Source organism: Cheilinus undulatus, linkage group 1 (genome assembly GCF_018320785.1).
Source record: "Cheilinus undulatus linkage group 1, ASM1832078v1, whole genome shotgun sequence".
NCBI classification, from domain to species: domain Eukaryota; kingdom Metazoa; phylum Chordata; class Actinopteri; order Labriformes; family Labridae; genus Cheilinus; species Cheilinus undulatus.
The window spans coordinates 35,888,666-35,901,751 of record NC_054865.1 but is presented as its reverse complement, the minus strand read 5'-3'; the positions used below and the strand labels follow the sequence as shown (position 1 = coordinate 35,901,751).

Below are 13,086 nucleotides of genomic sequence, written 5' to 3'. Positions count from 1 at the left end.
CTGCTTACACACTTTATCACATAATTAGCCTGATCTGAAACATACATCCCTTCATACATTCATAATCAATGTGCAGTCAAGTATCATAATTGTAGTTATGCTAATTTATGTAAAGCTACTTGATTTATATTTCTGTTTATATTATTTCCTCTATTATTTAACAGCCTTAATGGCTCATAGAAGTCAGTGAGTTAATGTTTACTATTATTTTTTGCTAATAAATGTTGTGATATATATCAAAAGATATATGACCTGCTACTCACTGAAGCCAAAAAACACAAGATTAGAGATAAAACATACAGGAAATTAATAATAATATGATTTACTCATTTCAATGCTGCAGATTAGTGTCTGAGTTATATAAATGCTATCTCCAAGTAATTCAGAGACTTCATTAAAGCAATGTAGATGCATTCATCTTTAATATGTTCATATTTGCACTGGAGTCATTGCCATAAGAGCATCTGAAGATGGTCAGACATCACTTTGAGGTACAGTATGTTGATTTTTCTCACTGACATGTCTCAGAAACAAAGATGACTACTCCTATCTTACATATAATTTTAGTTGAGTACTTACATTATCTCAAGTATTCCCAACAGTTTTCAAAGCCAACAACATTCTCAATTTTCATAGCTGTAACAGGACATCTCTTGTAACTGATGACAGAGCTAACCTGACAGTGATGATACGTTAATTATGATTTGAAAGCACAGAGGAAGAGTGAAGTGCTATTGGAAGCTGCTGTTCTGTTGCTGTATCTAATTCATTATTTGCGCTACTTACTTGTGAGGAAGCATGATTATTATTCTCTGCAGTAGGGTGCAAGTTCAGTTGCAGAGTTACACCCCATGACGTATCTCCCCATCCCTGGACTCCCATTGTAGCCCAATTAGACACTTCTAGGTCAAGTAGAAACCAGACACACTGTCCAGCTTGATTGCCGCTTCTTGTTTTGAATAGAAGACCGTTTCTAGTTAAAATTGCACACAGTAAGGTGTGATTACACAACAGTAAACCACCTCTTTTGTTTGATGGATTAGTTTTACACAATGAGGGAGAAAAGCTGTTTAAGTGTACATTTAGTGTTTGAAATGTTAGTAAACCCCCAGCTCAACTCTGATGTCGGAGCTGGCAATGACATCACACCCAAGTTGAACCCATTTGCTTTGAGCTCATAACTCGGTACTGGGGATAGTTTGACTTTCTGAGTCAGAATTTCAAGTTCAGGTCACATTTTTGAAAATGTCAACAGAGTTCTGAGATTAAATGGAATGCACCACTCATTTATAACATATAAAAATGTTATAAAATAAAAATTTAAAATGATGAAGTAGAAAGCTACCACTGTTAGGTTTCTACTTAATCGTTACATAGGCCACACCTTTTTCAGAAACGATTTTACAAAGCAGAAGTGTGTTTGACCTCATTTCAAGCCTTAAAATGCAGATTTATGGCTGGATGTCAGATATAAGACCAGCACTGATGTGTTTTATCAAAGTAGAGTCAAATACTTCAGTTTACAGCTGACAAAAAGTGTTTAATACCTTTTCATAGAGTATACATGATTGTTTGGTCAATTCAATTTTAGATATAATCTAACACACTTTAAAACACTCCATAAAGGTTACTCCTCCAGGGAATATCGGATTAATTATTTAAAATCATGTTTCACCTGTTTGTAATAGCAGTAAATCATCCATCAGCAATTTAACACAGTCCTTTTGCCACATAGTCTTCACATTGGTAAGAAAAAAAAAAAAAAAAAAAAAAAAAAAAAAAAAAATTCTGAGGCATTTGGAAAATGTCCACAAATGTCGTGGTCCACATCGAGCAGTTTTGTTTGTTCTGATGGTTGAAACAGTCTAACCAGAGTTGCTCTGTGTCGTTTCTCATGTTGATATTTTTAGTTCATTTTTAACATAGTTTTACTAAAGCCATATTAAGTACATTTTGTTAGTCATTACAAATTCATTTTGGTTATCACTCACATGCACTACTAATACTCAGTATCAGTACTGGTCAGGAAAAAAACAGTATTAGCTGACCATTATAAGGAATGATGATGAATAGAGAAAAAGACTTCAGCTGACATAGGTCTGTTGGTCTAGCCTCAATGTCCATGGCCTTTGGTTGGTACAGCCAACATTTACAGATTTTTATAATCAAATTATTGGTTGCAAATAAAGGCAGATATTTGATATTATATCTAATTTGTCTCTATTTGTTATCTTTTGTAATTTTTTCATTGAGAGCCTGCTGGCAGTAGATTTTGCATGCCGTGTGTGTGTCAGAATGAACAAAGCTAAAACCATCAGCACCACCAACAGATAATAAAAACTGATGTGAAATTAACAGTGAAGATGATAGGGACAAAAATAATGGGACACCTCTCACACTGAACAGGCTTTCACACAGATGTGTGATAATGTCAGTTGTGATAATGTGTGTCTGACAAGTGCTTTATTCACATCTAGATCTAATTCAAAAGCAGTTCTTTGGCAGCAGCAAACCCTAACTCATTTTTTAAATAGGGAAAAAATAGTGATGTGAGGAGAATTTTGACATATGATTCACTGTATAATTTACACTTACAGATGCACCTTTATAAAGTCTGATGTGAGCAGAGAAGGTGAAGGTTCTATGAGCAGTATACCATGGGGTTTCTCAAGCATAAAATCAATCCAAACATCACTGGAACAGTCCACACATCAGGTTTTTCTAGGAATGTGAAGTACATTTTTTCTAACAACTTTATAGTAACTTCACCTTTGAATCTCATTCTGAGAGGATCTTCCTCAGCTGAATTAATTGCTCATTTGGTGTCTGAGTTCTGAATGTATGAGGCTGGTTATGTGTTGAAGCTGCAGTTGTATTATGGCATCAAACTCAAACTTTAATGAGATTTTTATTCAAGTGCATTTTAAAATCTAAACACACGTTACAGTGATGATAGCAGGGAAAGACAGTGAGGTCAACAGTTTAGAAAAACCCTGACTGTCTGATAATGAAGCTACTCTGTTTAACCATTCAAAGGTATAATATGCAAAATTTCAGACATATTTATGGTAGACATATTCTAACTGAATACATTGTTCAGTAAAGACTTTCTAAAAAGTGTAGTCAAACTCCCTCTTGGTTTGTTGTTTTCAGCTCTGTGTTCATGCTAGCAGGATGGTGCGTCCTTCAGCTTGCTTATTTATCACTCAGAGGCTTCAGCATATTCCATGAAGGTTTTTTTTTTTCTTTTGAGGCCCTCTCTCTCAAATCCTTAGCTCTGTCCTCTAAGCCAAAGAAAATAGTGGTCAGCTGGTTCTAACAAACAATTAACTGCTACTGACAATAATAATATAATAATAATATAAAACTCGATAGTCAATAGCCATACAAGTAGCTGTAAATGATTGACTTTGTTAGAGTTTTTGTCTTAGCTTTGATGCAGACATAAACCTTACAACTCTTCTGCCAACTGAAGTCAAGTTTCTGTGGCCTTTAACCTTTACTATGAATGCCAAAGAGGCATACTAGGGGTACAAAGTGATTCCCTATGCTGCTTTGGTAGGCAGTAACAGAGGCCCTTCAGCGCATCACTTTAAAGCTGGGTGTATACTGTGCAAATTTTATCCAATTCAGACACAAATTTTGAGACACATGGAAGTTACGCCGACTTTTAGTTATATCAGGTGTTGTCTGATCAGCTGCTCCCAACAGGTTGGTTGGATCTCTGACATGTTTGATATTTTGGTCGTATGACTGCTCACACTCCCACAGTAAGAGGAGAAACATGAGCAGAATCCTCAACTTTGGAGCATTTTTCCCTTGTTAACTGTCAGACACCATCTCAAATCATCATGAAAACAGCAGGAATGACTTTTTAATGCTGCACCACCAAAAATAATAAAAGAAAAATGAGCAGGAAATGTGTTTTACAGTGGTGATGCTGTTTGTATGTGTGAAAGAAGGAGATAGTGAGAGAAGGAGAGAGAGAAAATATGATTAGATAGAACTTTAACCTCAGTATGTGAGACTTTTTCAAAGTTAGATTTTTCTGACTTCACCCTTGCAGCATGAGCGATGAGGATGTGCATGACTATCAGACTTGATATTGTGAGCACATTAATCACGCATGATGGTCATGTGTGGCAAGCGACTCAGTCACACAGTATGAATTGACATTCCACAACAACTATCATAGAGTTGGCATGAAATTGCAGTGTGGGTTCCTGCCTTAAGAGAGCGTAGTCAGGGGGTGAGAGCAGCGCAGTCATCTGTGCATGTCTGAATGTACATTTATGTGGAGCTCCAACACTGTACTATCACACTTTAACAATCCTGTAATGTATTTTAAAGTAAAACAAATAAAAATCAAACCAAAATTGAAGCATTCAATTCAATATTATATATATATATTTATTTATATATAACTATATATATATATATATATATATATATATATATAGTTATATATTTTTTGGATCTGATAGTTGTTTCATGTCTAAAAGGACATAATTAACAGTAATTATGATTCCTTCTTTAGTCTGTGTGGAGCTCATTACTAGAACAGATAGCAGTTAATTTGACTTTTTTGTACTTTCCTGGTTCTCTGGTTGGAGGACCGCTCAGGGATCTCCCCACTCTCAGTTTGTAGACTACTTAACATGCATTTTGGGCAGTGAACTGAGGGCCTTCATCACCTCTGCAGCCAACAGTGTCTTTGACTGGGAGTCCCTTTGGTGGAAAACATTAATGTCCCAGTGCCCAGGAGGAGAAGCCTGAGTCCTTAAAGACTTAAAGCCAGCGGCACTAACTCCTCTCTGACATAATGAAGACCTCTGGGAGGCTGGGGACTCTGGTGGAGGGATCTGTGCAAAATTTTCACAAGTGTAAGACCTCCATTCAACAAAAGATGATGAGTAAAGATGACAGTTTTCTTCTTTATGACATAAAGCTGTGAGGATCTTCTGAGTTACATAGATTATGGCACATCCTGTGGACAAGGTGTTTTTTCTTATCTTTTTTGCTGATTTGTACTGTAAAAGCGATGATTTGTCAAGGAATCTCTGATTTCTTTATTTCCAGTGTCCTTTTTGTAATGCACTTTGAAAGCAGTTTAGCCTTTGTGTGCTTGTATGCCCCCCCACAAGAATAAACCACACCTGTATCACAATTATCTGTTTTCTTGTTGTTAGTTATGTTTGCTGTTGTTGATCAAACAAAGGCACTGGAGCTCTAAATCTTTTGGCTTCACTCCCTGGCAGTTGTTGCTCCATCCATCTTAATAAACCCTCTATGCTTTCCACTTCTCTGCTGTCAAAACTTTGTTAAATAGCAATCAGGTTTAAGGAACTTCAGTCACTTTGTCCCTGCCATTAAATAGGTTTTAAACTTCCCCCACACCGGCCCACAAACAAATCAAATCCTCCACTGCTTTTAGTCGATTTTTGAGTCCACTCTTTATTAAAAGTCAGGACCTCACTCCAGAAAGTCTCCCTGACTACACAGCGAGGGAACAATCTCAGTCAGGACGACACTTCCACTCCCTTTAAACTCATCTCCTGCTGAAATATCTCACATCCCACGCTCTCATTCATGTCTCGCCGCTCTCTGCCACATCCTCCTGCAAATATGTTGCTGTCTAAATCTGAGCTTCTCCCTTATCAGCTTTTTTCTTCTTCCTGTAATTCCTTTTCGTAGAACTTTTCTGGCAGAAACGTGGTCTCATATTTCAGAAGTGTTTGCCCAGATCTAACATCAGGGCACCATCCGTCTGAGCATAAGCTCATTTTACTGCTGCCCTCATCATAATTTGCTTTGGATAAGAGCAAGAGCTAAATATCCTTAATGTAAATGTAATGTGAGTGGAAGTGCTTTATTCATTTTTCAATCCACACTGGTGCCAGTTACACAAGCCCAGCGTCTAGTGGTTTAAAGTGGATTTTGATGGGAGTATTCACAAGGTTATTCCACCAAGGCTTTGAGGATTTACAGCACTGACATGAAGCAGTTTTATGGTGCAGTAGCATGTCAAGTCAAAACACAGAAAATACAGTTTTAAGCTTGATGAGTGGATTGTCGGTGTGCTTAATAAACTTATGAACTTTTTGCAACCTCCAGCTTGTGTTTGGCTCGCTGCCCTCAAATACAGCACCAAAAATCTATCTTTAGATTGTCAAGCAGTCTGGCCCTGCAGGCTGGAAGCGGCGTCTGTAATGTGTTTGTACGTTTCTTCTTCACAAAGAACAGCAGCAGCTTTAAGTTGTCACTCTTGCAACAGATGCACAACCAAAATAGGATCATGATGCAAGTAAAATGTCTCTAACACCCCATATATATATATATATATATATATATATATATATATATTTTTTTTTTTCAATATTTCAACACTACTCTGATTTTCTTTCCTTCTTTCTTTCCTTCTAGTCAGACAATAAAACTTTGTTTTGCTATTTTTAAGTTCTTTATTTCTAAGACAAGCAGTGATTCTATATGTTTTTACATAATTATACCCAATTACACTACAAAAGTAAATGAAAGCCTCAGTCATTTTTATTTGAACATTGTACTTCAGATGTCTTTCACTGGAGTGTAGTGCCATTAAGATTTGATAGAATATTAAAGAATAGAGCACTTCACAAACAAACACCACCCTCATATTTTTCAAGCTTCATGCAACTGACAAAAAAAGCTCACTGCTCTGCTACAAAGAAACCGCATCACAGTCGACCTCATTTATTTCTCCCTCTTACCTCTTCTATAAAAGACTTCCTAGTGGGACCAACAAATTGCAGGTTTGAGTTCAGAGGAGTTTCAGCACACTGGATAAAAGGTGGACCAGTAGATGAGTTTACATGTGTGCTGTGATTATGTTTCATGTCCCTGACAAACCCTGTAATGGAGTTGCATGGTGACGCTGGGGCTAGTGTCGTTGCTTCACAGCAAGAAGATTTTTGCATTGAATTCTGGACTGACGGGGAGCTTCTGGTGGAGTTTGCATGTATTTCTCATGCATGGGCTCTGTCCAGCTTCCCCCCACAGTCTAAAGACATGCTCATTAGGTTGATTGGTGACTATGAATTGATTGGTGCAAGTGTGAGCATGGTGAGGTTGTTTGTCTCCCTGTGCCGGCTCTATAACTGACTAGTGACCAGTCCAGTGTGTACCCCACCTCTTGCTCAACGAAAGCTGGGATTGCCTCCAGCCCCCTGTAGCCTCAAACAGGATAAGCAGTGTAGAAAATGGATGGATGGGAAAATGCTGTTCTCCTGGTGAGCCCCTTGTTAGCATCACCTTTTTTATTGGGTGTAAATTAAAAATGTACAAATAGGGCATCTAACCAAAAATAAAAAATCCCAAAGCCTTCATGATGATGGACCAGTTTTAGTCTTAAGATCTTTGCACACTGAGTCTGTTATTTTCAGATGTTTTTTTCCCGGATACCTTAAAAAAAAACCAAACAAAAAAAAAAACATCATGCACTCAAACCTTGCACACTACGTGCAGTGTGTTCAGTTTTATACATATTAACTGCAAGAATTTGCAGATTGTGGCAAATTTTTACTGCAATGAAAATCAGCAGAAAGGATGAGCATGTGGCTGTCACTCCTTAAAATCACTCTGGATCCATCCATCCTGACAGAGATCTTCATCTGGCACCAGCTTGCATGTCACAGCTGTGCCAAGTTGGTAAGACAGAGAGCAACTTTTAATTCTGTCTTTGTTAGGCAGCTGTGAGAACAAACTTAATTTATTTTTTGAGTGTTCCTCTATATCTACAATATTTTACCATTATAACATGGTTATTATCCATGTTATCCCATTAATAGGTTCTTTACTGCACAGATGTTACTATTTCTTAATTCAATAAGATAAAAAAAATACAAAACACATTTATTATTGCAGTTTTTTTTCATGCACACTAAGTGAGGCAAACAAGGTGCAGCGAGAAAGAAAGAGAGAGAGAAGATAAGTTCCAGGTTGAATCCGGGCCGATTAAGATCTGAAGACGTGTGAGTTCATGCATCAGTCATGCCATGAGTCATCACTTCAGGCTGGGAGGAGTGATATGATGGGGTAGGATGTATTTCTATGATAAACATCATGAATCTTAATAAGGGCTGGCAGACATCTGAATACTGATAGATGTGAGGGGATGATAAAAGCCCAGCTTCTGTCTTATTTTGCAGAATACGACCAGGAAAAAAAAACACAACAGAGAGGGCTGATAAAAATGAGCCGTTCTTAAGCTGCTCTCAGCACCTTTTTAAATTGAGACGATGACTAAAAACAGTGAAGTGAAGTCTACAGATTGTGCTTTCATTGAGCGCCAAACAATGCGAACATCAGATGAAATGAGTCTTGAAAAGTGGAGTCTATAAAGCTTGCACATCTGATAAGATCCTTCGTGCTTTAAACTTAGAATAAGTGCTGTTACAAGCATCCTGACAGTTCATGATGTGATGTGCGGTGACACCTTGTCAATGAAAGCTGTCAAACTTGAAAAAGAAACGCATCAGCAAAGGAAGTGCACATCTCCTGTCAAGAAAAAGCAGAACCTCAGGAACTTTTGGACTATATATTCCTGTGATTTACTATGCTGCTTTTGGAATTTCCTGTTTTTCATTTCAAACTCGATGTCTGGGTATCTGCTTTCATCTTCCTGCACCTTACACCTCACCTCTCCTGCCCTCTGAAAACCATAACTGGCTTTAAATATACCCTAATATTTCCCCCACTGTATTCATTTCCTATTTCCACACTGTTTTGTGATCATAAAAGCCTTCACATCAAAGCACAGAGTCTCTTTTAAGGTAAATCTGAGTGCCCTCTTTTGCTGCCCAGAGCACAGAGTCAGAGCAGTGCAGACAATTGTGTAGAGTTTCTATACTGTATCAGCTCACTCTGTTTGTAGTCTGAAAGGAATATGCTTCCCCTCCTTTCCACTTAAACTACCTACAGACTCCTCTAAGCAGACACAAAACATCCACCTTACTTTTCTCAGGAGCTCGACTTAAGATGCTGAACATAATGAGCTCACAGGAGTCACAACCTTTCATCCATTTTCTTTCAACTGTCGGATTCCAGGCAATAAAATAGACACCACGATGATATGCTCTATAAGTGTACAGTTGATGAGAAATTTAATAGGGGGTGTTCAGGCCTAATTAAACCAGAAGCGGGTACAGGCGTCCCTCTCTCTAACCATGGCCGTTAATTATTCCTCAGAGATAAACAGTCATTCAACTGCAAAATAAGTTTTAAAATCCAATCACTCCCTCATTATTTCAACAAGCTGCTCCTGCTCTGCAGAGGTGCCACCACTCACTAAAGCACACAGGGTGCCAAGGTGCTGTGACCCTATCAGTACAGTCCTGTCATGCTTAAATAGTTTTTATACAACAGTTATGCACCAGAGACCTGAGTTAAAAAGTCTTAAAGCCAGCACTTTATAATGTACAGAATAAAAATGTAAGCAAAAAGCAAAATTAAAATGCATAATATGTGATGCTCTGAATATCAATATAGCTGATGTCAAATATATCCTGACCGAATATGTTGTTGAGTAATAACTTCCTCAGAAAGAGTAAAGCCAAACTTTGGCAAACCTAAAAAAAAAACCTTCAAATAATACAAATGAAACTAAATAGAGACACATATCTGAATGTAAATCATACAAGTAGCGGCAGTCCATGAGATCAGTGAGGGCAGTAATGCACTGGTGGACAGCTGTGATTGAAGAAAAGCTTTGTGGAGGCTGGTGCTAAAGTGTAGCATCTACTGCACATGTGCTCTGGAAATCATATAATATACCCAATGGTGCTTTGAAGCATGGGCTTGCTGAGCTGTAGCCTGGAGCATCTAGATTTGAGACCTCCATTTGGGGCCTCATGCTTGAGAGATGAAACATGTAGCATTTATTTTATGCAACAACCACCTCACGATGGTGCAACTTAAAAAAAAACAAGCAAAATGTTAATAAACTACAAAAAATTAAAAATCATGATATTCTACACCACACGTCTGAAACATGCATTGTATTTTTTCATAATATTGGCCTCTAGAAAGTATTCACCCCCTTGGATGTTTTACCATTTCACTGACAAAATCAACAAACAAAACAACAAAAAATATAAGAAACTTCTATAATTTACGAGTAAAAACAAATTTCTATAAAGTAATGCAATTGAATAAAAATACAAAAGGTAAAATAAAAGACTGCATAAATATTCACTCCCTTCAAGTCAGTATTTTATAGATGCACCTTCAGATGCAGTCACAGCACTGAGTCTGTGTGTATGGGACTCAATCAGGCTTGCACATCTGGACACTGCAATTTTACCTCACTCTTCTTTAGGAAACTGCTCAAGCTCTATCAGGTTGCATGGGTCTTGGATGTGAACAGCCATTTTCAAGTCCAGCCACAGAATCTTTGTTGGATTGAGTTTTAAGTTTTGACTTGCCATTTCAGCACATTCACTTTGTTGTCTTTAAACCATTTCTGTGTAGCTTTTGCTGTATGCTTCAGGTCATTGTCTTCCTGGAAAATAAATCTTCTCCCAAGCCATCGTTCTCCTATAGACTGAACAAGACTGTCCTCCAGGATTTTCATACATTTCTTTCTACCTTTACAAGCCTTCCAGGGCTAGCTGCTGAGAAGCATTCCCACAGCATGATGCTGCCACCACTGTGCTTTACAATGGGGATGGTGTGTTTGTGGTAATGTGCAGTGTGTCCATCAAAGGTAGCTTTTTTTCTGATGGCCAAAACACCATTTTCATCTCATCAGACCAAAGAAAATAGAGTCTCCCACATGCCTTTCACCAACTCTTGCTGAGGTTTTACGAGTTTTCTTCAACAGTGGCTTTCTCTATGCCACTCTCCCATAAAGCTTTGACTGGTGAAGAACCCGGGCAACAGTTGTCGTATGCAGAGTTTATCCCATCTAAGCTGCTGAAGCTTGTAACTCCTTCATCATTGGTGTTTTGGTGGCCTCTCTCACTAGTCTGCTTCTTGCACAGTCACTCAGTTTGTGAGGACGACCTGATCGAGGTAAATTTATACATGTGCCATAGTCCTTCCATTTCCTGGTGATGAATTTAACTGAACTCTGGGGGTTGTTCAGTGCCTTGGAATCTTTTTGTATCCATCCCCTGACTTCTACTTTTCAATAATCTTTTCTCTGAGTTGCTTGGAGTGTTCTTTTGTCTTCATGGTGTAATGGTTGCTAGGCATACTGACTAACCAGTGACTGGACCTTCCAGGCACAGGTGTCTTCATCCTTTAATCACTACATCACTAATTTGAAGATTACTTTTCCCCTGTTTGTTGTGCCTTATAAGAGGATGAAGATTTGTTGAATACATTCCTCCCCTTTGTATTTGTGTTGAAGCAGAACTCTGAGTCACACTTCTCAACACACTGACCAATTAAACCAGAGCATGTTCATGCCTGGTTGCTATGGCCAACCCATGGGAGTTTTTCACAAACCCTCTCAGCACATTCAACATGCAAAAGATTTTTGAAAATTTAGATTAACATAGGATAATACATCCTGTTGCCAGTGATGGGTGTAAATGTTCAACATGGATGCTTCCCTCATCCTTATTTTTTTTCCTTCGCTGACCATTACAGGGCTCTGGAAAGCTGCCCTTGAACATAAATGACTAATGAAGAATAAATGCATATAAATGTAATTCTTTGGAGACTTTGCTGCAGTAATCCGTGCAGACAGCCATGTGACGAGTCGTTCCTCTGCATTATTAATGTGCCTCTTTACCACCACATCCTGCCTAATGAAAAACATGGACTCTTTCCTTTTTTTCTAGAAAGCAAGTGAAACTAAGGAGTTATTGTCCAGGGATTGTTAATGTCTAACCAGCCTTCCTCTGCTGTCTTATTATTTTTACAGCATATCTGTAGAGGCTTGGCTCTATCTGCAAAACTTTGTTTTATTACTGACGGCTCCAGATATGCTCAGACTCTAATTAATGTAAATCAAATTCTCTGAGGATTTAATTTAAAGATCAGATATTTCACTTTAAGATCAAGTTCAAATAGTCTACAACTCCACAGAACAGTTTCTTATGAAATATTGCTGTGACTTTTGTGGACTTAAGAAGCAAAAAAAATTTAATTCAGCAGACATAACGAGTGTCTCCTGTACTGGCAGAATCTCACCTGGTTCATCACTGTAGAGTAGATACTACAGGATGCACGACTGCAGCCTCAAAAACAATGAGCATCATTTGCTTTCAATATGAAATTGAAAACACTGAGACCAAAGATATTACTTTAATATGGGATTTGGTTAAGTCTCTTAACACTTTATTTCTTTTCTATAATTGTCATGCCTCTGTGCTGGTGATAGGAAAGGCTGAGGGCATGGTGTATTCCAGATGTTTGTGCATCTGTCCATTGGTACAGGCCTCTCTAGTGCCCCGGTGTCTAAAAACCCTTTGGTGGTCTACTTTCAAATTCTGTTCAAATGTTCACTCTGTCTGAGGTCAAGGGCATTGGGCCTCATGTTCATCCCTTAAATGTGAATGTGATATTGCAAGCACACTGTGGGGAACTCTCTTCAAACTTTGCACAAAAGTCCACCACTGCTCAAGGATAAACAGATTAGTCTTGGGGGTCAAAGGTCTTTGGACCTCACATTCATCCTTAACTTTTGAAGGCAACATCCCAGGAACAGTTTTATGGATTTTCTTCAAACTTTGCACAAACATCACATATAACTCAAGAATAAGGTGAATAGCTTTTGGGGATTATCCATCAAAATTCAAGATCTCTGAGCCTCAAGTTTATCATTTGCTTGTGAGAGAAAAACCCTTCATGGGATCTTCTTTAGGCTGCAGTGATCAACTCTTTTTGTGATTAGGTATTCTCTAAAGAAAATATATTGTATAAAGTGCAATAAAGTTGTCATGGCAGAAAATATTTTTAGAGTCAAAAGCAGAAGAAATTAAATAATTAAATAAAACTATGCCATGATTGGAGTTTAGGTGTCCTCTTTAAAAAAATGGAGCACCAATACTTTTTTTGCTGTAGTTTATCTTCATGCTCCATTTTGTAATTAAACAATCT

General features: G+C 38.0%; 1 protein-coding gene across 1 annotated transcript in view; it reads right to left on the bottom strand.

Annotated features, from left to right (window-relative positions):
- The window catches only part of galnt18b (UDP-N-acetyl-alpha-D-galactosamine:polypeptide N-acetylgalactosaminyltransferase 18b), a 153,355-nt gene that overhangs the window by 24,371 nt on the left and 115,898 nt on the right, over nucleotides 1–13,086 (bottom strand). The window lies entirely within an intron of this gene.